Raw genomic sequence first — 27,623 nt, 5'->3', positions numbered from 1 at the left:
CAAAATCTATTGTAACCCCTCCATTCCTTTAACCAGGATATTTGTGATGTCTTCTATGATACCTCTACAGAAGTACCAATTTACTCACTGGAAATATCAAAAGCCACATATTCAGATAATTTTTCTTTCTTCAATCTTATTTCAGTTTTGTATTATAGGTTCTTTGGGTTTCTTTTGTCTGTGTTGTTTTCTCATGTTAGCTGTTTTATCCATCACTGTACATTTTAAGCCTTTTCTTAAAACAGACAAAGTGGCTTTATAAGCAGGCAAGCTATTGTGCACACATTAGTGGTTTTCCTTAATGTGAGAGAAAAAGAGGTGACGAAAGTTTCTGAATTTATTTTTTTGAAAAGTATATTCCTATGGGATATTGAATATAAATTGCCTTAAGAGCTTCATAAAATCAATAAATGTCGTGTTTGCAGATCTTAGTGACATGAATGGACTTCAGAGGTAAAGTGATTATGTTTCATCATGTAAGTTCTTTCCTTTGAAGTTTTGTAAGTTAAGTAATCTGAAAACACATATCAGCATTAGAGGACTATACTCTTCCAGACTGAGACTTGATCATTCAGTAGTCCTGAGACAACGTCAGAGTTCAGTACATTATATAAAAAAAATAAGAAAGTGTTGAATGTTGGATTTTGACCCCTAATTCCTTTTGGCATCCCATTTGTTTCTTGAATAAGAAATAGTATTCAGCAGACAGAGGTACATGTAGGTAGACAGATATAGATTCCAAGTCAGTCCCCAAGTTGATTATTACACGGTCATCAGTGTGGGACATCTGTAGTAACTTGAATAACCATTATTATTACAAAATTGGTATAAATATTCAGTCTTGCTCTGTTCATGAACTAAACATTTTTTTTCTGTTGGAGATAAATAGAATTGTGTCATCTAGCCATCTAGATTTGATAAAGCAATATAAAAATATCTCTTCCCTTGTTATTAGCTTTAAATGCAAAATATACTGGCTCTGTTGGAGATGTATAGTTTAAATGAAACAGTTTGATACACATGGATATTACAAAACATGCTGTCTTTTCTGTAATGAATGTACCTATTTTAGGAATGACTTCATAGTTAAACAGAAATCACTAAGGTAACGCGCGCGTGGAACAGCTTATCTGCATCCTTGGGAGATTTCAAACCTTTGCCAGAGGAAACGCTGACTGAATTTACCTAGTGCTAGCAATAATTTCAAGTGAAAGGCCAGAATGAAAAACCTCCAAGACTCCCTTCTGACTAACATTTCTGTGCCTCTCTGACTGAGCAGCCTGATAAAGGTATTCTGACCTGGACACGATGGTTTCATACTGACAGGGAGAATATAAACTAAAGTGCTCTATGTATTATTTAGTGGAACTGAAGACATCAGTTTCCAGAAATGTCAGTTTATAACCTTTTAATAACTTCATTTTAACTGTGAAGATTAACTGCCAAGAACTGTGAAAACCTCCCCTTTCAGAAAGATTTGTAATAAGTTTGTTTAACAAATAGGAGAAAAGAGAACTGTATACAACCTAATCATAAAGCATGTTGTAAAATTGGACAAGCCGTTTTTCAGAGACAGGAATACTGACTGATATGGACTTGTGGAGGAGACAGACAAGGAAGAGAGGAGCTGGGGATCTCCAGGAGATCTAGGACAAAGCTGCTGCCTCAGCATCTTGTGTGCTGACATGCTATCTAGACAAGCTCCAAGATCAACTATTGCAAACATGTTTTTATCACTTATATGTGAAAGAGTAGTAGCATTGCCAGTAACAAATCAGCTGGAAGTAAAAAACAAAAAAACAACCAAAACCAAAAACGAAACGAAACCAAACCAAACCAACAAAACAAAAACAAACAAAAAAACCCACAAACAAACAAAAAAACCACCATGCCTGTTTTTGGCTATCAAGTTTTCATTTTGATGTCTGGAATGTGATTCTGCACTGCGAGAAAAAAACCCTCTTACCTTTAGTAGCTCAACAGAGTACTGTGTCCCTCACATCCATTACTTTTTTATAAGTGAAATATATATGTAGTCCAGCAATTGTTCAAAAGCAAGAACTACTCATCAGGTGTTCGAACCATACCCGATTAGTTTACGTAGCAAGTCTGTGCCAACTCGTTGCAACTGACTTTTGCAAGCTGCAGTTAAAGAGATCATTCAGCAGAAGGTCTATGGGTTAGAGGTCTAAATGGCAGCAAAAATGTAAATAGTGCAGGAAGATGTGTTACTCATTTAGCAGGTGACACTACTCACTCAGTAATAAAACTCTGATCTAGAACATATTGCATCCACCGTGTTGCTCAAGATACTATTTCTTAAAGAAAAGTTAAGGTCAAATGTTTGATATAAAGTGATACAAACTGGAGAATCTCATAATAACTTACATTTATTTCTGAATCCGCATAAAGAGTGACCTAACACAGAGAATATAAGATAAAAGACTATTTAGAACATCATGAATGGTGTAATTGTTTAGTGAAGACTTAAAATGCCTTGAGGAAAAGAGTAAATCTTCTGCATTTCTTATTATCCAATAAATATTGCATACTCTTTTTTTAAATAAGCCAAAAATAACCTAGAATGAACAGTTAGTTTAGTTGGACACACTTAGAACCTTCTTTACAATGCCAACAACACTGAAAATTATTACAGTTAGTTATATAAATTGCAATTTTTATAGAAGCAATTACAGGAATGAATTGTAATACCAAAATGTATATAGTATGGAGAAGTAATTGACGTAATTGTTTATTATCTTTACTTCTGTGGATATATGAGTGGAAAAGATAAACTCAGCAAATTTGTAATTTTAGTTCTAGAAATGCATTTTTAAAAATCCTGCAGTGAATGCATAACAACAATCTATATGAAATATGCCTTGATATACAGAAAAAATAGAGGTTGTACCTTGGCAAACATTTACTCTGGGTTGAGATGCAGAAACCATAAGAAAGTTCTGTGCACAGACGGCATTTTCATCACTCTCAAATATAGGCAAGTATCTTGGCAAGCCCAGAGGAACACAGGAGCAGAAAGCCAGGTGGGAGTCAAAACTAAAGACTCAGTGGAAAGGACACCCTGTCAGGGGCCCTTCCAGGGCTGTCCCAGGAGAGCTACCATCGCCATTCTCCATGCATGAAAACCATCAAGATGAGTCAATGAAACAACACCTTTTGGACTGAGGGGGTTTGCTGCCAAGGGGTATGGGGAACAGTGTGGGAGGAAAGAGAAGAACATTTTGGGATTGCACAAGACTTATTGTATGCTTATGACTGGAAACAAAGATAGGGAAGGGGAGGGATGTAGGTGATTAGGGGAGAAATAAGTATGGGAAAATAGCGGTGTCAGCAGATAAGAAAGGGTCTGTTATATGCAAATAGTTTGTTGATCAGGACATGTGTCTGGCCATGCAATCTGCCCTCTTGCCTTATTAAATTCCCTTCTAATTCTTTTTCCTGCGTCAGAGACTATTCTGTGTGCATTTGTGTGTATGGGGATGTGAGTGTAGCAATTGGAATAAGACCATGGATCAGAGTGCCCAGGTGCCTGGGTGACTGAATTTAAGTTCAAGTAACAGGACCGGGACCTCGTGTCATAAGGATCCATGTGTCTATGCAGCCAGCAACTGGACCAAGTGCAGACGTGAGAGTGTGTGAGCGTTCATGAAGCTCAAACCAGTTGGTGACATGGCCTGGGAGCCAGGGATGTGTATGTCTTTATGTCTTTAAGTGTGAAACCATTGAAGGAGCTGGAGAGATCAAAGGGACCAGGGGTCTCCTAGCCAGCTCCATGTGGGGTGTGTGTGTGCGTGTGCCTATTTGTGAGCAAGACAGTCTATACCAGCAGTTGGAGTGGGACTGTAACCTCAGAGTTCATGTGTCCATGTGCTAGCAACTGAGGAGACTGGGATCCAGAGATCCACTACTGGGCAGGGTATCTAAGCCCAGATACTGAAGGAATCCACATTATATATATATATCTTTATATATATATATATATATTTTTTTTCTCACCAATGGACCAGCCAGAGAGGGGAGCAGGATGTGGCCGTTGGTGCTCTCTGTGTTCACTTGAGTGCTCTGCATTTTCTGTGCAGCCAGACGTATATATATGCACATGCATGGTGTATATGTGTATTCTGCATGAGTGTGGCTACTGGTAATACGTGTTCAGCCTTTCTACAAGTTGGACTTCATGGCAGAGAGCTGCAGCAGCTTCACCTCTCTCAGGCTGCTGTACACAGCCTTCCTAACAGATACCAGCACCCGCACTGACCCAGAAGTAGGGAAGGACTGACAGCAAATGAATTTCTTTTGTGCATGTGTTCAGCTCTTCTTATGTCTGTTGTTGGAACCTGAACAGCAGCAGACTACTTATACTTTTTGATAAATTTTACCATCCTGCCATTTTGTATTCTACTTTCAGGCCATTTGTCATGGAGTTGCCCTTTAGTTAAATTCTCTAAAATACTTGATGTCCTTTCATTTAATTCTGTAATATCAAACCACAGCTGAAAATACCATTCAGAGTTAGATAGCAATATAATTCATTTTGTTAGTATATGAAACAATATTACAACATATTGAATATCACTCCTCTATAGACTGCCATGTCCACAACACCAAAAGCTAAGCTTTTGCTGTAATTGTTATTTACTGTTTCTGTTCCAGCATACTAGAAAAATATCGCAAAATCCTGAATCATTGCCTCCATTATTTTGCCACATATCACAACAAAAAGGAAGGTGATATTCCTTTCAAGCCACCCTGCAAAAAATTCCAATATTTCTTTTGCCCCAATGCCAAAGTAAAAACTATAATGGATGCCAGCTGAGCCATCATAACTGAACACAAACCTCTTAAGTTAGGTAAGTTCCGTCTTAGTGTCTAGGTGAAGATGCAGTAGATCACTTTGACTGAAGGCTGGAAGCCTGCACACAGCCAGTTCTCAAGGCTCAGCTGGTAGGTAATACAGTGTCACTTCCTTGTAACTCCTTCATGTGCCCCAGCTGACAAATGCAGTTTAGGTGTCTGGCTATATGTAAAAGAAATGCTCTGTGCTCTTTAATACAAAAACATATCCTAGTCTAAATAAAGTCTCTTATGTATTTGATGCCATATGCAAAATTCATAAAATCTGTGTTATAATGAGATATTTGATCTGAAAATCAGAATGTTCTTGGCTATTTAGAAAGCTACTTGAGTTTAAGCAATTTTACTCCATGACAAAGGCAAACTAGAAGATAAATGAAAACTTTGTTTTCACCACCTGCATATATAGTGGCAGGAAAGATTTCCAGGACAAACAACAGTATGTCTGTTTTTCCTCATCAGTGTTAGCGCTTATCACAAACGCTTGTCCTGAAGTTGATGGTTATCCCACAGGTTCCTGTAAATACCACAGCTCATGACTGAGGTGGGAAAGACACAGGGGATGGACAGGCTGCCACCAGGAAGCATGTGGAAGGGACCAAGCTGCATACAGAAAGATTTATTTCAGACCAGTGATCAACTGTATTTACCCTTTTTTTTCCCTCTGTTGATTGTAAAAAAAAATAAAAAGCAGTTCATTGGTTCATTCAATCCAAATGATAATGAATGCACATTAGCTATGAAGAAACAAAATCTTGTAGGTGCATGATACTAGCATGATACTAGGGTTTTGTCAGAAGTCCCTTGTTCATCCATGTAGGCCTTTGCTTTCTCCTCAATGTTTCAGAATTGTCCATTCTTAAGCCTGAAGATGAGCTCTCCTGAATGCACATTAGCTATGAAGAAACAAAATCTTGTAGGTGCATGATACTAGCCAATCAGCTGTAGTGTTGTTGACTGTTATGAAAGTTAAGATACAAGTTGTTACTAGACAGAATTGAGTCATTTAGAGTTCTCAAGCTTAATCAGTAAAGCCAGATCTAGAAATCTGGGAGAAAGTCAAAATGTCAAGAAGAGAGGGAAGCAATGTTTATTGTGACATTGATCCAACTGAGTGACTTTCTGCTTGTAAATATTGCAATGACACCAGCTCTGGTGTTGCAAGGACTCTTTGCAAGGATTTTGGAACAGTTATGGCATTAAAGCCTGGCATAGTTACCAAGAAAAACAAACAAATAAATAAGAAAAACAATATAGTCTCCTGACTTTGTGGTTGTGCTGTGGAATTTTTATGAAGGCACGCAATATCTTGGAGCTGATATATGCACATTAATGACAACTCTGCCACACTGTCTTTACAGAATTGATAAATTGCAGAGGTTTGAAGATACTTCTGTAGATAATCAAGTCCAACATCCCTGACCAAAGCAGGGTCAGTTACAACAGGTTGTCCAGGACTTTGACCAGTTGGGTTTTGAACATTTGCAAGGATGGAGACTCCACAACCTCTCTGAGCAACCTGCTGCAGTGGCTGAATACCCTCACAGGAAAAATAATTTAAGTGGGAATACTGTTATTTCGATTTGTGCCCAGTGCCTTTCTCCCATCACTCAACATCATTGGAGAGAGTCCAGCTCTGTCTTCTTTACTCCCCCACATTAGGTCTTTATATACTTTGCTAAGTTCCTCCTGAGCTTTCTATTCTCCAGGCTGAACAGTCCCAGTTCTCTCAGCCTCTCCTCATATGTCATATATGTTATAATCTCTGCAGATCTTTGCTAGACTCTACACAGCGTGCTCGTACCTCTCTTGTACTGGGGAGACCAGAACTGGACCCAGCACTCCAGATGTGGCCTCACGAGTGCTATGGGGAAGGATCACTTTCCTCAACCTGCTAACAATGCTTTCCCATTGACCTGTATATGGTCAGCTTATGTAAGTATTCCCTATCCTCATCCTTCTCTAACTAGAGTATATTTTATACCAGACCTGCTCACTGATATCAAGTGCCTGGGAGGTAAATCTTAGCAGTAAAGGTGAGGAAGGCATTGACTGCCTCAGTCTTGTCTATGTCCTTTTCATCAGGTTCCGTGATCCATTTAGTGGGAGATCCACATTTTTCCTAGTCTTCCTTTTGTTGCTGATATACCCCTAGAAGCCCCTCTTTTTGTTTTTTATATCCTTCAGGAGGTTAAACTCCTTTGTCTTTCCTATACTCATCCCTGAATGATCAGACAGTGTTCTTGATTGCTCCTACTTCTGCTTCCTATAAGTGTATTTTTAATGTTTGGGTTTTGTCAGAAGCCCCTTGTTCATCCATGTAGGCCTTTGCTTTCTCCTCAGTGTTTCAGAATTGTCCATTCTTAAGGCTGAAGATGAGCTCTCCTGAACTCGTCTCTGGGACTATAACTTATGGTCCTTTTCCAAGCAGATCGCTGAACAATTCCAAGTCTGCTTTCTTGAAAATCAAGGTTGTGATAATGCTGTTTGCATTTTTGCATTTTTTCTTAGGATCCTTAGTGCCACATCTCATGGTGTAAGGAACTTGCCAATATTCAGGTGGAGTCAGAGGGAGTTCTCTAAAGTGTCAAGTCATCACTTCTTCCTTACAGGTAAAAATTTGAGGTGTTGTATGAGGCAAAAGTCCCTGAATTTTCCCATACAGGCAAATCTGGACTACTGTCATGGTACTCCCTGGAATGTTTAGGATGATTTATAGTCCTGTGCTGGGGAATTAGATATGAGTAGAACCTGGAATGTAAATGTGCCCAGTCTAGATACTGCCACAGTAGCTAATGAAAATATTACCTGGAGTGCCTCATAAGGTCCATCCTCAAGGAAGATCACTTGAGAAGTTGCACTTCTACCGCTTCATCAAAATTTCATTTCTCTCTCTGGCCATTATCTTAATTTGCTTGACAAACCTTTTTATAGTCTAATTCTTCATCAGTTCAATTAAATGTTTCCCACATGGTTTGTTGCAGTCCTTTCTGTGTGATAGTATAGTCTGTGTCATATGGAATAGAAAATGAAATTGTTATGACAGACTTTTTTGGCCTTAACTTCTTTGAATGTCTACTTTTACTCAAACTCTGAATTTGTATTTTCACCCAGGAATACTCAGAGCATGGTACAGTTGACCTAAACCTCATTAAAATCATTGCAAAGAAGACAACTGCCTTCAGGCCCCAACTGAACAATGAAATATTCTAGACTATAAAGCTAGCGCAAAGTAGAGATTTAAGGTGTAAGGACTGAAATCTTCATGCATTGAATCTCTGCAGAACAATGTTGTTGAGCATATAAAAATTTAACCAGTCTTAAAGTATGCTTAGAAATAACTGTCCTTATCTCTATATAAGTAAAATAAAATAAAAATAGTATTTATGTCTCTCAGATGTGGCCTGCAGTGTCCAAGTAGTCGCCATATGTCATTCATATTTTTAGAAGCCTTAGCATAAAATTATGACTGAAAATCCTTCAGAGACTGATCTGGAAATCCAAGAGGAGTTTTAATGTTGATCTGCGTGGGAACTACAGGTAGCATAAACTGTAAGGTAGAAAATAATCCAGTTCAGATTGATATCTTTGCATAGGTGACTGAAAGATCCGTAAAATCTCCTTTTTTCTTCTTCTTCTAATGGTTACTGAAAATTATTGTGATTTTACAAAAATAATTAATCCAATAAATTGTTCAATATTGAACAGGAAAAAAAAAATCCAACAAGAGTGTGGTTAATTATTCTTATCTCCTTAAAAATTTGCTTTACTTGATAGAATTATGAAACTTTCTGAAACAGCAAGTCCTTGTCTGAGTGGAAGTCCCCTAACTGTATTTAATTTTCATGTATACAGTAATAAAGTTTTCTAAAATCTTTGTACATCTGGTGCCTATTCTTATACTGTGCAAGCCACATCATGCATGTTAGATAAGTACTGGCAAGGGGTTAACATATGTATAGAATAAAATTGTACGCACACCTAGTTTTAAAAATATTGTTTGTTTATTATTTCATGCATCCAGTTTAGATATCTTCTATAGAGATGAGGTTGCAGGTTGACACTGCAGCTTTCTCTGGCAGTATTGACTGCAATTTTTAAACCAAGAGAAAGTTTCACATGTTCATTTTATAAGCTGAATGAAGAGCTACTGAGTTATCTAAGTTTAATAAAAATGATATGAAACGTAAAGGTCAGGGATGACGTTATCTATGCAGAGTTGTATTGATTTGAGCTTATAGAGATAAGCTATAATGTTATTTATGAAAGATTTAATAAACCACTAGCTATCAATGGGCCTGTGCATATTTAGAAGAAAAAAAAAAAAAGTGTTCCTGCTAAGAGTCAGAAAATGAATTTTATTTTCTAAACAAATAAATAAACATGAAAATAGGGAAATAATTAAACCCTTTCTAAATTATGCACTGAAATATCCTTTAAGAATTATTTAAATTTAATCCTGACCATGATGTCCATGCAATGTACTTCATTCATAAAATGAAATATTGGAAATATAGTAGGTATTGATCGTTCTTCACACTTCATGGTGCTGAGAACTAAGGGCCAGATCTTTCAAAAAGATTTTCTAATATTTTCTGTGGGTTTAAGAGGCAGATACTGACACCTTTACCTACACAGATTTACTTATTTTCCTATAATTATTCCCACTGACATTAAATTATATAAGACCTTAAACTATACCATTAGATCTATCATTATGCAACATAAAAAACATTTCCAAATATTAAAAGTGGAAAACATTATCACTAGCTTTGCATCTGTCAAAGTTTGACTGCAGGGCAACAATAAACTGTGGCAGATGCTTTGTTAACCCCTTCCCCTTGCCCACCCCCGCACCTCAGCCCCCTAAGGAAAGGCAATAGGAGGGCAAAGAGAGGCAAAAAGAGAGAAGACTTGCAAGTTGGAAAGAATTAAAAATGTTTTACTAATGTTAATAATAAAATAGAGAAAATAACACAAAATATAAAAAACCAAGCTTGAATTCCTGGGCAAAGCTCAGAACTGCTCCAGTAACTGCAGGGCAGGCACACGGAAGTCCTGGGTTGGACTCTGCAGCAAATCGGAACTAGATTCAAACATGCAGGGTCTGTCAATAGGCTCAAATTGCAGAGGCAACTTGGAGGGTCCTCCCCAGATGCCAGACATAGTCGAAGAGAGAAGCAAGACCCTCATGATCACCCACTTTTATATAGTGTTATGATGGGGATGGGATGGGATGGGATGGGATGGGATGGGATGGGATGGGATGGGATGGGATGGGATGGGATGGGATGGGATGGGATGGGATGGGATGGGATACTTAGTGGGTCAGTTTTAGTCAACTGTTCAGTTCACTCCTCCTTGCCCCTCTCACTTATGGGATGTGCATCCTTATCAGTGACCTTGCATTCCATTGTTATGTCTGCCAAAACATGTATCCAACTTCAGAAAAGTGCAATTACTTAGAAGAACTTAGCTGAAAGGAAAATTCACTAAATAGAAACTGGTCTTGTCTTTAACAAAACCAAGACAGCATCTAAAGTTATATCATGTAAGAAAAGGTAGCCTGTCCCAATTTATTTTCTTTGTTAGCTAAATTGCTGAGGTCTTTCTCAATTAGTTCATCAGACTAGGAAATAGAAGTGTACTAGATTTTTAGGCTGGATTTTTTCGTTGTTGTTTAATATGGAGTAATTTATTGGATTAATTATTTTTGTAAAATCACAATCATTTTCAGTAACTACTATGATTAATTAAGTCAGTATATTTATTATAGCATAATCGTTAGTGGAATTCAATGCTGTTTAGCATTGATTTTACAAATTTTTTGTTTGCAGACCTTAAGTACTGTGTATATTGTTTTCCAATCAATTTTTAGATTCAAATATATGGGGTTCTTTTTTATTTTCCCAGAAAAGAAATCTACTTTATTTAGTTGAATAGCATAAGATCTCACACTTAACAAACATACCAAATAGAAAATTGTAATTTGCAATTTCATCAACCACATCTTCAGAGGGTAAAACTGAAAAAGAAGGTGACTAGAAAAGCAGTTGTTACTAGGTAAATTCTGTTTGCAGAAGGTAGTGGTTTTTAAAATATGGATTGCATAGTTATTCAGCTGTGGTATTTTTGCCCTATCATGTTCTGTAGCTGGAAGTATCAAAAGTTTTCTGAATCCTGACCTCAAAAGGCCAAATTCAATATTCAGATTTAATTATATGCAAAAAAAAAACAATTAAAACCCTCCTAATCTACTCCATAGGTCACTAAAATTACTTTATTTTTAATAATCAGTTTCTACTTTTCTTATTGTGCACCTCAGTAAAGAACCTTCCTCTATCATCTTGGCAACTCCCCCTGCAGTTTATACAGGTTGCTGTTAGGTCCCCTTCAAGACTTCCCTTTTCCAGGCTAAACAATCCTAGCTCCTTCAGTCTTTTCTTTTATCTGTGCCATTAAAGAAGAATAAATAGTCTTTCATGAGATCAAGGGCATCTAAGCTTTGCTCAAATTATGCAGGGCAAGCTCAGAAAAACTTTATACAGCTCGAAAATGTTTTATAAACAAGTGTTCTCTACAGTTGCCCCCTAAGGAGCTGACCTACAGTCCAGAGGAGCTAGCAGAAGAACACCTATTGATTTCAAGAGTTTTTTATCAAGCCAAAAACAAAGGAATGCTTTTGGCTTTTTCTGAGTTCTTGAACTTTGACTAGGAATTAAATGCTGGGGATTTTCAAACCCCAAACACAGGGCATTCGGGAGAATTCAAAGTGGTAAAGGTGTATATAAACAGATACATAAGTAAATAAAAACAAACAAACAAACATTCCTTTTTTTTTTTTTCACAAAAAGAGAAGGAAAAAATGAAACAACTGACATGTTTGATGTATTTTTAAAATTAATCATAATATTTGTAAGCTTCTGACCAGGCGTGATAATAGCTTGACATGGATAACATTTTTCCCTAACATGTTGGTGCATGTGACAGCATGGTAAAAAAGATAATCTATTTTTTCATATGTAAAGGATTTTAAGAGTCTTTTGTATAGGAAAAGTGCAAGACAGCATAATACAAAGTCCACTGTTAGTGTTTGAAGAACAAACAATGAGAGGTGCTCTGCTGGACCTCACACTAATAGCAAGGAAGGTTGAAGGCACCATTGGCTGCAGTGAGTGTGAGATGGCAGGCTTCAGGATCCTGAGGAGAGAAAGCAGGGTAAAAAGCGAGACCATAATCCAGGACAACCAAGTGATCAGGCCCAGTCAGCATGGGTTTATGAAAGCCTGGTTGTGTCTGACCCACCTCATCTCCTAAGTCTGACAAGATGGCTCACTTAGTGGATAAGGGAAAGACTGTGGATGTTGTTTACCTAGAATTCAGTGAAGCCTTTGACGCCATTGCCCACAGCATTCTCCTGGAGAAAACAGCTGCTCCTGCCTTGGAGAGGGTGTATTCTTTGGTGTGTAAAAAACTGGCTGGATGGCCGGGCCTGAAGAGTTGTGATGAACAGAATCAAATCCAGTTGGTGGCTGGTCATGAGTGGTGTTTCCCAGGGCTCAATATTGGGGCCACTTCTGTTTAATACCTTAATCAGTGATCTGGACAAGGGGCTTGAGTGCACCCTCAATAAGTTTGCTAATGCCACCAAGCTGGGTGGGAGTGTTGATCTGTTTGAGGGTAGGAAGGCTTCAGACAGGGATCTGGACAGGCTGGTTGATTGGGCTGGTCCAACTATATGAGGTTCAACAAGGCCAAGTGCCAGGTCCTGCACTTGAGTCACAACAACACCAGGCAGCATTACAGGCTTGGGGATCAATGTCTGGAAAGTTGCTTGGATGAAAAGGATCTGTGGGTGCTAATCAACTGCTCTCTTAATACAAGCCAGCAGTGTGCCCAGGTGGCCAAGAAGGTCAGTGTCATGCTGGCTTGCATCGGTTAGCCTATTGGGGTTATAATGCATTTTATTGAATTTATCCATCCACTATCCGCTGGCTTTTGCATGATAGGAAAGTAAAGGAATTGGTTTTTATTTAAACTCACATTTTCTATTTCATCCTCCAAATACAGTGCTTATGATTGTGTGATGAGATAGAACTGTAGACAATTCTGTTTACTCTCTTTAAGGATGCCAGGTTGGGTTTTTTTGTTTTGTTTTGTCTTTTTTGTTTTGATTTTTTTTGTTGTTGTTGTTTTTTGTTTTGGTTTTGTGTGTGTGTGTGTTTGTTTGTTTGTTTGTTTGTTTTATATATATCATTAAAAAAATCTGTATTGTACTACATCTGGTAGTAGTGAACCATTCCCAGACCTTAATAGAAAAATAGAAAAATATAAAAATATTACAGCTTGATTTCCTGTTTTCTGTAAGAATCACACTTATCAAGAAAATACATAATTTCAGAATAAGCTGAATATAAGATCACTTCTCATGTTAAGCATTATTTAATGTTATATTGTCTCCATACACTCTTGAAGCCTACCAGTTCTTCTTTCGCCAGGCAGACAACTACTAATGACGTAAGATTTTTAAAGCTTGAAAATATTGTGGATTTCTAAATGTTACTTCCGGCCTCAAGCAGAAATAGAAAAGGTCGTGTGACCTCCTTATTAGTTCAGCATTTTTCATTGTTCACATAGTTTAATTAACCTTTACTTTGTTAATAGATGAAATATGTATATTCAAATGTCATCTAAAATGCCTTTTTTGATCAATATTTGGCTATAGCAGATCGTTTTTCATATTTATACTGGGAAGTGGATCACAGCTTGCAGAGAGCATGATAGTAGTTTATAATGTCAAAATATGGTAGACTGAATAATGTATGAGGAAGTTTTCCATTTGTGTCCATTGTGACATTTTAAAATTCAAAGTAAGATTTTCCTACAGGCATAATCTGGTTTAAATAGGCTTCTGGAATTCAGATCTCTAGAACGGCCTGTCTGTTTTCCTTTCTTAATGCTTAATACCAAGGCTTTGTTCTGTTGACATTCGTTATTTCTTTAGCTGAGCAAATTAACTTTGACACAGTTCAAACCTCTGTTCTCCTAACAATGCTTAAGCTAACATCATTTCAGATGCTTCTCAGTTAGTTGCACTATTTAATCCTAGTGTAGGCTAAATGATTCTTCATTACCACACCGTGATCATTTATGGCTGATATGTGACACACAGACTGGTTATCAGGATTTTGAGATATCATTTGCAACTTACACACATGAGTCCTGATTGCTTTGATTCATGTGCTGGGTTTGTCTGTATTCAATTTGCTTCTAGAAATGAGTTTTGGGTATGAACTTGATCAAACCACTATTACAAGCACTCTGTGATGGGTCTTCAAACTTTGCCTTTTGCTTTGCTTGAAGCTTGTAGCATTCCCTTGGCATGTAAAGGGGTAAGTAATGGGATTGACAGTGTCACCTGACAATAAGTAGAGAATTTGTGACAGCTGACAGAATTCCTCCAGTAGAGATGGCAGTGCTTCACGTCTGCTGTATCTAGTTCTACAGCTGTAGAACATTTAGGTCTATGGTGCTGTCTTTTCAGATGAATTCATTTTACACAAAGGAGTGACAATTCCACACCTCAGAAAAAGGAATAATTCTCATTAGATTTTCTCTCACAAGAGAGTTGTCTTTCTTAAAATATTTAATCAGATTAATTTATCAGGCTCTCTTTCTGAAATCTTGACCCCACAAGTCGATCTTCACATCAAAGTAAAACTTATCCTTACCCTGTCTACCATCCACATATCTGCTTCATGCTGAGCTGATCTTATAATCGGTGTTCAACAAATGAGATGAAAAAAATCTTAAAGCATTGAAGGAATAAACAAGTAAATAAAAATAAATAAACAAGTGAGCATTCTAGTTCTGAAAAGACAACATGACAGGCCAGATAGAGAGATATAGAGGGAGAGAGACAGATAAAGAGATAGAGGGGTAGACAGATGAGGAACTGAGGCCTTTAGCATACCTGTGAAGCAATATTGCAGTATGTAGTATATACCATACTTATGGAAACAGGTCAGATGAGCCCTGGAAGATGGAGGTTGGGAAGGAAATGTGAATCTTAATATTCTTTTCCCCAAAGTAGCAAATCAAGTGTGAAATTATATTTTCCACACTGGTGATCTAAAGTATAATTTACAAGGAAAGTAGACTGTAAGTTCCTGAGCCTCATATGCCCTCCTAACTATATATCAAATTGCTCTCATAATATCTCTGCCAATTAAGTAATTAGAAAGAGAGCTTTCTGTGTTTATTGAATTTTATGAGATTCAAGATGACAGACAGATACATGTTCTGGAACATACTGGTGACTCAAATCATACCTACCATATTTAGGAAAGTCTCTGCTGGGTATAGAAAGAGCAATATAAATAAACCATGCAACACCACGTAACGTGAAGAAAGAAGTACTTTGTGTTCCATTTCAACAGAGATAGAGAGGATAAAATGAAGCAGTTTAGAAGATTCTGGACAGTGTCAAAAATGGTATAATGATATATTAATAGCAAAAGTTCTGTGGAACAATGAATAAGAGTTATGGTAAAGTAAGAAATGTTAAGAAAACTAAAGGGAAGTCAAGTATAAACTGGTGAGATCCATGCCAAAGTGACCAAGTGGCAGATCACATGATAGACTCCTGTTATGCAGTCATCTGATGTTAATAATACAAAGGTAAGAAATTAAAGAAATAGTAAATGGAAATATGATTCTCTAAAAAATACTTTTCATGAATTCTGAAAGTGGCTTTGTAATAGACACATTTACTTAATAATTGATTTGTGATTAATGAAATATTACATAGAAAAAATCTTTAAGGGAAAAGTTATGGCAACATTGCTACCACAAAAGCAGTGCTGCTTGAGGTAGTAGGTGAATATTGACAGCTGTATGTGAATGATTACATTTCAGTACTTATATCCTTAAAGCAAGTAAAAAGAAAAAAAAAAAAAAAAGGAAATTAAGACAGAAAGACTAATATATCAGAAATTTTGCAGAACAGAGTCCTGTGAAAGAGGCAACAGCTGAGTTAACCCTTCTCAGGATATTAGAAAAAGTCACTGTCTCCTTGTGGTGGGCTGACCCTGGCTGGAAGTCAAACCCCTACCCAGTTGCTCCCTTATTCTGCCCCTCCTGTATAGGAGACAGAATCAGAAAAGCAAAAGCAAGAAAAACTGTGAGTCGAGATAAAGGTATTTAATAAGTGATGCAAAAACCTGTGCACAAGCAAAGCAAACTAAGAAATGTGTTCACTACTTCCCATCAGTAGGCAGATGGTTAACCACTTGCTGGAAAGCAGAGCTTCATCATGCATAAGAGTTACTTGGGCAGAGTAATGTCCTAACTCTGAACATCCCGCCTTCTTCCTTCTTCCCCAAGCAAGCCAGCAGGTCAAGGGAGATGAGTCTCCTCTTCTACTCTGCTCTTATGAGACACCACTTGAAGAAATGCATCCAGCTCTTAGGCCTCCAACATAAGAAGGACATGGACTTGCTTAAACAGGTAGACACTTAAATATGACACTATGGCACTTTGGGATGTGGCTTAGAGGTGGACTTGGCAGTGTTAGGTTTACAGCTGGACTCAATGATCTTAAAAGTCTTTTTTAACCTAAATAATCCTATATGCCTGAGTAATATCTCTTTGACATGATTGTGTTGTTATTGGTGATATTAATAAGTTCATCTATTCAAGTATTGCCATTCTGAACAAAACATTATATATTTATTTTGCTATTTCTAGTAACTATTCTACTTATAAGACAGTTTCAAGACAATGTTTTTCAGTTGAGATCACCTTCACCAGTGAAACAAACTTGGAGTTTGACTTTGCCATGACAGATTTGTCTAGGAGGCAGCGTCTTTGCTAAGTTGTACTGTGAGAATGTATCTGGGCCATTTCAGAAAAACAGCAAACAGGGTCAGCATGTGGGGACCATGATGCATGGCTTCTGTCAGCTTTCATTGTGGTGTCTGAGCAGGTTGCCATTTCCAGCTGTGCAAACAGTGACCTCTTCAGCCACTAAAGTTAATTCTGACAAGAACTGTGCATCAGAGGCCTGAAATGCCATACTTTATAGTCCGATATACTAGTACAAAATGAAACAGATGGTAATTTAGAATAATATACCAAATGATGAACTGCAACAGTTCAAGAATCAATAAGTCTTCCATTTATACACTGATCTGCTGATAAACAATTGAAAGTGGTTTGATGAGCACGGCTGCAAGCTCCCTCAATACCCTTGGATGGATCCCATCTGGCCCCACAGACTTGTGTGTGCCTAAGTAGCAATGCTATTGCAACAGCAAATACTGTTGCTTTTAAAAGTACTTTCTAATTATTTACAATAGACTAGCATAATGAAATGCCAGGTACTAAAACAGAAAAATCCTGCACATGGCACTAACAACTGACAGCTTGATCTGTTTTGTTATGGGTTTTGTTTGTTTGTTTTTGTTGGTTTTGTTTGGTTTTGGGTTTGGTTTTTTTTGAGTGTTTTTACCAGCAACTATTTTTATGGCAGCAGAAATTCATTCTTATCCAGTGCAGTTTAAATAGCTTTTCTAATTTCCTTGACAGAAAGTTCACTATAGCTTCTGTAGTATCTGAAGGAGACTTTAACAGTCAAAGAATAAGTGTCAGAAGTGACATCTAACAATGAAATGGAGAAATCCTTCTCCTTCAGAAAGAAGAAATAGCTAAGGACTTTGCCATCCATCAGATCACTGCTACCTCATTGTAGTTGCACTCATGCTACCTCAGCACAACATCTCCGAGGGTATAAAATGATCTAAAATTTGAGTTTGAACAGATTTTCCTTAATTAAGGGTGATTGGTACTGGACTCCAGATGCCAACAGCCAAAAAGGACTTTCACATCATTTAGCCTATGGTAGAAATATGAAAACGTAGCAGAATTACTATAAGTTTCAGTACGGCCAGAGTTTAGACCTCACATACAGTATGTGAGACAGCTGCTTGTACCATGAAGCATGGGAGGCTCACAGGTCTGTTAATGAAAGACGTGTAGGTGTAAACAGTGGTTTGAACTGTAACATAAGGAGTAATCCTGTGAATTTCCGAGCCACTTAATTTACACTTCCAAGGATGGAAGATCTTTTTGACAAAAAACAGTTAAAAACCACTTTCAGAACAGACCTTTCGTCTGTTTATTCCTAAGCTAGGTGCCTAAAATGGAGATTAAAATGGTTGCTTCTGAAAATGTTGATTGGTTTACTTCCCACAGTTACCGTCACGTAAATAATCCTGGGACAGTGGGGTTGTTTCATTTTGTGTTTGTTTGTTTGTTTGTTTGTTTGTTTGTTTGTTTAACAGATTAGGCTATACTACAAGCAAAGGACACATATGTTCTTATCTCATTAAAAAAAAAAAAAGAAAACTAGTATCTTATACAAATAAAGTTTCTTGCAGATCAGTGTATAAATGGAAGACTTGTTCATTCTTGAACTGTTGCAGCTCACTGGAAATTGTCAAATGTGATGCCCATCTACAACAAGGGTCAAAAGAAGGATCTGGGGAGTTGCAGGTCTGTCAGTCTGACCTCGGTGCTAGGGAAGGTCATGGAAGAGATCATCCTGAGTGCCATCACATGGCATATACAAGACAAACAAGAAATCAGGCCCATTCAGTGTAAGTTTATGAAAGGCTGGTCCTGCTTGATCAACCTGATCTTCTATGGCAAGGTGACCTGCTTAGTGGATGAAGGGAAGGCTGTGGATGTTGTGTACTTAGACTTCAGCAAAGCCTTTGAAATGGTTTTCCACAGCATTCTCCTGGAGAATCTGGTTGTTATAGCTTGGATGGGCACACTCTTAACTGGGTAAAGAGCTGGCTGGATGGTCAGGCCCAAACAGTTGTGGTGAAGAGAATCAAATCCAGTTGGCAGCTGGTCATTAGTGTTCCCCAGAGCTCAGTATTGTGGCTAGTTCTGTTTAATCTCTTTATCAATGATCTAGATGAGGAGATTGAGTGCACCCTCTGTAAGTTTGCAAATGACACCAAGTTGGGTGGGAGTTTTGATCTGCTGGAGGGTAGAAAGGCCATACTGAAGGATCTGGACAGGGTGGATTGTTGTGCTGAGGCCAGTTGTACAAGATTCAATAAGGCAAATGATATTTGCATTTTTATAAAACTTGGTTTAAAATCTGCTTTTCTAATAGCTATCTTGGTTATTTCTCTATCAGTATTTTAAAGAGTTATGTGACTCCCCTAACAGTTATGTGGACTTTCAAGAAATCAAATTATCATTCTCATGAACACATCTGCAAATACTGAATCTTACACAAAGCTGCTCAATGTTTTCTTCAGAAAGTGATTTCAAGCTCCTGTGCAGCCATACTCCCTTGGAGTAGTAATTTCCACAATTAACAGACATATCTATCCTATAAACAAAGACAGAGCTAAACAGGTGAAATGATTTTCTGATGGGTCATCCAGCTGCTGAATCAAGGACATGAACAAAGCAGATATATTCTCCCTGTTTTAGTGTTGATGTGTGTAAGACACAAAAGTAGTTAAACATAAAATACTAACAATTTTACTTTCTGGTCTCATTAAAAAAAAAAAAAAGAAGAAAAAAAAAAAGTTAAATGTGAAGTAATTTTATCCATTCTTTTTATCTTCTTCCAAAGTGTACATATCTTAACATGTTAAGCATTATTTGTTATTAATCATTTATGATGATGTCTTTTTTATTTAATGCGTTTTGAAGATACAGGGAAATATTTTTACATAGTTCACTTAGACATGAATTTGACTGTAACAAAGAAGGATCATAAAAAGACTCATTTAATAAATTTTACTTTTTTTCTTTTTTTTCTTTTTTTCTTTTTTTTTTTAAATTTTCACAGTTTATGCAAATAAATAAGTGGAACACCAACACTATTCAGTATTAAGTCATTCATTTTTTTTTTCCAAATGTTTTGAACTTTCATTACTATCTAATTTGCTATTGAATATTTTCTTCATTTAAAATAAATTTCTCTTAGACTGACTTCATGGCTTTCATTGCTTTCGCTGCTTTCACTAGACACCACAGAATAGAAATTCAATAAAAAAATACTCATATTTCTAGAAAGCTACTGTAGGTTACACCTGTATTTCTAAAGTGTTTTGTTGCCTTTTTCTACTCAGTTACATTCAGGTTGTGATACTGGAAATGATAAACCAAATTAATTTGAATGATCAAAGTAATTTTGCTTTTTTCTTTCAAGATATTGAAATTCTTGCAAAGATTTATTACGTGCATTATTGATAAGGCAGAAAAAAATCTGGAAAGCATAAGATATGCTTAATTGTGACCACCTCATTGAAATTACTGGCTTTCATGTTCACACTTTTGATTTTCTTTATCCATTTCTCTCATCCTTACATTTCTCTTTATGTGGAAAAAAAAAATTGTTCAAATGAAAGACATGCCTATGGACAAATAATAATGTCAGCTCATCCTGAAATCAGTGATTAATTAAATAGGTGCAGATACCTTGTCAAATGCCTTATAACATCACTAAGGACGTGATCCTTACTGGTAAGTTTTGCCATCACTCATGCCTCTGAACCTTTGCTTCTGGAAGAGCTGCAGTTACGGAGAAGCAAACAAAGCAATAGTCAACAGATTCAACAATTAAACAACACATTCAGACTGAGAAAACAAACCTTCTTCTAAAGTCTCTTAAATGAAATCTGGCTTGGGGGATGGAGTGATGTGAAACCATACATTAACAGCTGAAAGTCAGTAACAAGCCATATTTTCAAAAACTGTGGTCTCCCAAGAAGCAATGAGAGCAGCTTTCTTTGTAGGGAAAGGTCAGCCAGAGCTGGGAGTCCAGGCAAGACAGGCAGAGGCCTGTCCATAAGGCAGTGACCTCATGGACAACTACGGCACAGTACTATAATACCAGAAAAAAAGGTCCAATTATGGTAACCAGGGTCAGCCAAGAGTCTAATGGTCACCAGAAAAGTCCAAGTTGACAAGGTAGATCTGATTTCAAGTCAGGAAATCAACTCCACTGGTCAGGATTGTGATTCAGTCTAACAGGATCCATGGCCATGTACAGGAATAGCTGTAACGCTACTGCAGTGTAGTTCAGGCTGGAGATAAGTTCCAGAACCTCAGCTTGAAAGCACCTCCTAAGCAAAAAGGGGGAATGCTGAGGTTTTGTTGTGGAGCTGCCAGAGAAAAAGCTCTGCTAAGCCTTCTTCCAGCTTTTTCTCAAGGAGCAGCAAAGCTGCCAGGACTTCCCCTACAGATCTCTCTCATCAGCAAGCTGGCCTTGATTCTAAAGAACTAAATTCCGAGAAAGGAGTGCTTTGGACCCTGATAGTCTCTATCCCTTGAAAGGTTGAAAGCTTTCAATCCACAGAAACATGACACTGCTGAACTTCTCTCTTCTGTCAGTCCTAGAAGCAGAACTGAATACAGTGAGGTAACCATTTTGTCCTCAAAGTGTATTTCTTGTCCCCAAAGTGTATTGGATCATTTCTGAAATGCTTTGTTACAGATTGAACATCAAGTTTTTGAAACGATATGGTCTATTCTGGAGTAAAGTAAAAGCAAGACAATGTACTGTAATCACTTGCTAAGTGGAAAGGTAGTCAAAACCTGGAGCCTCAGATGAAAGGTTACCTGTCATTGTCCTAAAAGAAAACCTTAAACTTGAGTCTCATTCTTTCCACAGATTTGTAAGGAAAATGGTAGATTTGTTTCACCTTTGTAGAGAAATACTATCTGACCCCAAGGATTCCAAGTTGAGCAATTCAAAAACAATTTAAGATTAAAAAAATTACCTTGGCCATGATAAGCATACTAATACCACTTTCCTGAATTTAAAGAACAGCACCATAGATATGAAAGCAGAAGATACTGCATATCTAATAGAATTATAAAATTTTATGGTTTAATTTTTGGATTAATTTGCTGATCATTAGTCAGATTACCATATATAAGTTTTTTTCTATTCTAGATGTTGTTGCTTATAAAACTACCCTTAATTAACATCACTATACCATTTCCATTTTGAAAACATCTTGTTGAATTGTATGTTACTTAGTTCACTGAAGACTGCTAATCTTGAGTTACAGAAACATGGCTAAAACTATAGTTAGCAGTTTCTCATAAGCATCAGTTCATTATTCAAGATATGCACTGATGAGGAATGCTCACTTTTCTGTTTATTTTAGTAACAGAAATTGTCTCCAAGTGTCTGTTTATGTGAAGACAGTTTATCTGGTGGGTTTCTCAAAGCTAGAATTCAAATCAGTAACCATGATATAGGCACTACAGTGAGATTAAAACAATACCCCAGAACCCAGCAGACTGACTTCAAATGCTCTGGATAAGGAAGATGTATCAACCAAACTTGAAAGAAGTGTTGCTGTTTATTTTTTCAATACCTGCATAATTCCTGTAAAGAGCAGCTAATACCGTATTTCATTAGAATACTTCATTTCATCATATTGAATGCTCATCTAGATTCATATTAAGATTTATGACCTCTTCAGAGCAAAAGAAAGCTAGCAAAAATGCGATTTGAAAGAGTTCTGTTTCTAGTACAGTTTAAATTAAGTTTTACTTAAGCGTCTAGTGGAAAGCATAGACTTACCTGAATGTTATGTTTGAATAATTTACAGCTATATCTTTCTGGTTTAGTTTTAATTAAAACCTTCCACTGTCAGTAACCCCACTGGAATGATAGAAGAAGAGAGCTACCAATTACATTAAATGTGGCTGTCAGAAAATGGGGAGGACTTCCCTCTGGAATACCCATCTCCTTAAATAAACATATGACAGACTTCCTTAAAATGCAGTTTTTCTAGTAGACAACAGTGACTCATTCAGCACTATTGGAGGCTTGACTCTCCCTTGCTGTACTCCTAGATAATTAATTAGTCTCTAAAAAAGGTAGTGCGTGTCATTAATTACTACTTGGGTACTTTGATGGGTTAATTATTGGTTCACTGCACCATACTTGTTCTGGAAGAAACTATTGTGATTTATAATGTCAGTACAGATGAAAGAAGAAGAAAATGTATTCAGCTCATCATAGATTTTAATGTAATGTGTTTTTTGCAGCAATAGCTTCATGGCTTGACAAATATCCCTGAAATTATCTGTCTCGATAAATCCTTGCAAAGGTTTGTTTCAGAATGTTTGATTGGTTTTGGTTGATGAGAAGTAACATTAAAAATAATACTCATGATAAACACTGAGATTTCCTTAATATAGCTCACACTTCTTAATATGTGTCATATCACTAGAATTCATTGGTGAATTAATGTTTTCTTTTGAGTAATTATATCCAGGCCACAAAATCAACTTCTTTATTAAAGAAAAAAAAAAAAAAAAAAAAAGTTTAGTTTTGTGAGGGTTTTGTTTTTCTTGTCACAGAATCAGGAATGAAACAGAATTTCTCCTTTTTCCATGTTCTAAGATTTTGAACTTTAACAATCCTTTGTAAAAGTAGTAAAAGCATGATTTTGTGTTCCTACACTGTGGAGCAGTCATACTTATTATATGAAGCGACTTCACTTTGATTCACAGCAGGACTCCTTATTTGTAAACATGTTGGTTATATGTTAGATGACTGGCACATTGGAGTATGAACAGGCCCATCTCTTCAGGCTGTGAAATCCTTGCTTATGATGTATAGAATGACTCCTCACTACATGCAATAAAGAATTTGTCTAACTACGATGAAGCATGAAGTTTAACTTTGTTTCATGTCGTATGGTTATGCCATCTGCACTGGAGAGCCGAGGAATGATAATTCCAGCACTTGGTATTTTCTTACAACTCTACTGGCCATGAACCACAAGCTCAGTTAGACTACTTGTCTCGGGGAGAACGATTTAGCCTGAAAATAAGAGTTTATGTTATTTATGTTAAAATACAGTTTAAGCAGTTTTAAGAATCCTACCAGCTCCAAATTATCTCAAATAAAAACATCTTGGGGCTATCATGTAAACTGCTTTGTGCAAGGTACTTTGTACGTTATAGGACTTTATTGTCTTACAGGGACAATAAAAATCCTGTGAAACTTCAGAAAGTGCAACAAATGTTCTTAAATGCATAAGTTGCAACATAAATTAAACCATATCTGATAGTAACTATCTCAGACATATTTTTTGTTTGTAAAGTGACACACACAAAAAATCGTTAAAGACTACAAAATGGCACAAACAAAGTCTTTGGAAAGGTGCAGAAAATGGTTTTCACAATTATGGCAGAGAAATAAACTCCACTATTACTCTGCTTGCATACCTCACATTATAAAATCTTTCAGGCAATCTTATACTCATAGCAGACATATAGTTTGAACATTGGAAATGGGACAATCACTTAACGATCAGCAAAAAAAACCCTGAAGGTGAATTTCTTGAACACAGCTGTTGTTAAAATTTTATTGGAAAATCAAATACTGATCTGAATTCCTTAAAAATAATTTAACTTGTCACAAGTGGAAAAGTATATTCCATATTTGGAGTTGTATTTCTATTGAGCTAAGAGGATTAGAAAAGAACAAGTAAGAAATAAAGAATCAATAAGATAATTTTGGAAGATGGGATATTCATCTCACTGTATAAATCTCATTCCAAAATCCTGTTCTGTTTGATTTTTGTTTAGGAAGTTGAGGTTTTTTTCAGGGAAAAAAAAAATAGCACTTATAAGTCATATAAATAAAACCTGTAACTTTAACAACAGGTTTTCTGGGACAGGATCTCTAAAGACATGTATCAAAACCATTGTATAATATGTTTCTTTACAATAATAATATAGTAGGAAGGGAAATACTACTGACAAAGACGCAAGGATGCACAGACATCCCTCTTTCCTTCTTCTTATCCACAAGAAGATAATGAAGTAGTGAGTGCATTCAAATGACAAAAATTTAAATTCTCCCTAGACCTCTACGTAAACTGTCACTTAGCCTCGCTCTGCAGTTGTTACTTCCTTTTGGGTTAGGTTGTAAGAAAACTGAGCAGTCCAGGCTGACAGTAGAGGTGGAATGGGTAAATTAGCATTTTCTGATGGAAAACTCCTCAATTGGAAATGACTTCTGACCAGCTTTTCAATAAGAGTGCCTTAATTCCAAGCCTGCTCACTGTATAGTAAAATTGATTTTACCTATTCAATAACCTACTTCCAGTCAAGAGGCAATTAGAGTGTACCATATTCTTCATTGCTTTTCAAATTTTGAATCTTACTATGGATCACTGAGGATATTGGCTAAGTGAGGGACTACCATGAAGTGTTTTTCAGAAAGTAAGGTTCACAGGGACTGAAACTAAAAATCCATTTTGGTACAACAACTGAAAAGAGAATAACCTTTTCTAATTTTCTGCAGAAAAGTATATTTACCTTTCCATAATGACAGACAGCCTCATGCGGAACGCATGTTAAGTTTTTGTCTTAGATATTCATGTCTTGAAGTGCATGACAAGTTCAGAGTTCCAGCTGAAGTAACATTTTCTAAGTGCTGCATTGGAGAAAATAGCAAAGTGAATAATTAAGGCTACATTCAGCACCAAGTGTACTGGATTACTTGTACTTAACTAAATTCTTACTATTCTTAATAAGTCTGCTATGCTTAGTGGGATCCAGCTCATGAATTCTGAACGTGCAGGTTTGGAAATGTTAGGTAATGTATTCATCTTCCAGATGTAACACCAAGAAATCTTTTCAAATATTCAAAGCAGGGATCTTCCATCAGTTTTACAGACCTCTGAACCTCCAAGTGGAGAAAAGGAAATCAGTAAGTGGCCCTCAGAGAATTGCCTTCTTCAAAAGAATTTTTCTGCTAGTATGTAAGTGTTAGATCGAGAATCCATCCTTCTTAGTTCCCAAAGTGAGGTTTTGTTGGGAAGTGGGGAGCACTCTGTATTGTTGTGTAGTCTTGTTTTAGTTAAGTTCTCATCCTGCAGCTCAATATCCTTTGATGGTTTTCCTCATGCCAGGATTTTGAGGGAGCTTATAGACTTTTATATATTAGGAAGGTAAAACATAACTTTTTTTATGTCTTTGGGGTAAGAGAATGTTTCAAAGACAGGAGTCTTCCCAGAGAAATAAATCCTCTGCATGATTTCAATTTATTATAGTTTATAAGCAACTAAACACAAACATCAGAACTAACTGATTGCCCATCTTCCTGACTGCCACCTGCTGCTACATGTAAATGGAAAATGATGGTTATAAAAATTATATTTCAGTGGTGAATGAAGCATGGAGGTGACATTTTAAAGATGGGTCTTTGAGGTGTAGTCTCATCAGGAAAGCTATTATGAAGTCCTTAGTCCCCCATCAAAGTGTTTAGACTCAAATTGAGGTACTGAAAGACCAGTTTCCCAGAGGTATGGGACCTGCTAGGAAAACAAGACCAAGAGTATTTCCATTCTGTTGTCTCAAAAGATTGGCTCCGTAAAGGTCTGCCATGCTGAGTTTAGGTTTTTAATGTTAAAACACCAACTGAAATCTCTACCCCTTTAGAAGATGTGAAGAGCAAGCACTTAGTAATGAAAATAATGTTCACGTACACAAGCAGGGTGAAGACACAGCTGCACCTTAGCCAGCAAAGATTTTGTGGAAAGGGGTGTGTTTCCAAAACTTCTCCAGACCTGTTAGGATAATCCTCACCTGCAGAATGAAATCTCCCAAGCAAGTCACCTGGTCACTGTCCAGATTGTGACAGGCATCTACATTGAAAGGGTCTTTTCAACAGTATCCTTAATGTGATCAGGTGAGACTACTGAAAGCACTGTTGTTTTCAGTTCCAGCTGCCCCACAGTAATATACGTAACAACCCTATTAATGTAAATTACAAATTAATGTTAGCAACCAAGTTCCCACACAGCTGCTTACTCACTTCCCCCACTCTCAGCACTACAGAGGAGAAAATAGGAAGAACAGGAGCGAGTGAGAAAATTAGTGGTTTGAAAAAAGACAGGTGAATCACTTGCCAAATGCTATTGTGGACGAAAAGAGTCAACTTGTGGAATTTAACTAAATTTAAGGCAGACTAACATAAATAACTAATTATTGATTCAGCTATTGGGAAACAGAAAAAGACAAACATTTAAAATCATCTACCCTCCTCCTTTTCCAGGCTCACTTCATTCAAGAGGCCTCACCTCCAGACATTGCCATTGTCTTGGGTTACACTCAGTCTATTCAATGAAGCAATTAATGGTATAGAGAGATGAGGTCAGGACATAGCATTTTCTCTCTGCTGGTCCTTTCTCACTTTTTTCCTATGCCCCTACATGGGTCCTCTATGGGCTGCAATCCCTTCAGGAGTGTTCCTCCTCTGCTGTGGAGTATCACATTCTTATTCCCTCATTACCTTTGTTGTTCCCTCCTCCTCGCTCCACTCCCTCATTCTCTCCATGTTCCTTCCCCTTCATTTTCTTCTGCACTTTCACAGAGGCATCATAAACTTTGTGGACTGGCTCAGCTCTGTCCTGTGATGGGTCTGTTGTAGAGTAAGCTGGAACCAGTTGTGTCTGGCATCGGGCAGCCCCTGGTCTCTTTCTCAGAAACCACCCCTGAGCCCCTCTGCTACCAAACCCTTGCCATTTACGCCCAGTGTAACAGCAAATTCTGAAAAGAATAGTCTTTAAAAGCAAGTAGGAATAAAAGGGCAAAGCATGAGCAAATCCATGAAAGGGAGCTACTAAACGAAAATTATTTTTTCTTCTTTATTTAACAGTTCTGTTTCACCTGTTCAA

Source organism: Columba livia, chromosome 3 (assembly GCF_036013475.1).
Source record: "Columba livia isolate bColLiv1 breed racing homer chromosome 3, bColLiv1.pat.W.v2, whole genome shotgun sequence".
Classification (NCBI taxonomy): Eukaryota; Metazoa; Chordata; class Aves; order Columbiformes; family Columbidae; genus Columba; species Columba livia.
Note: the sequence above shows the minus strand (reverse complement) of the source record.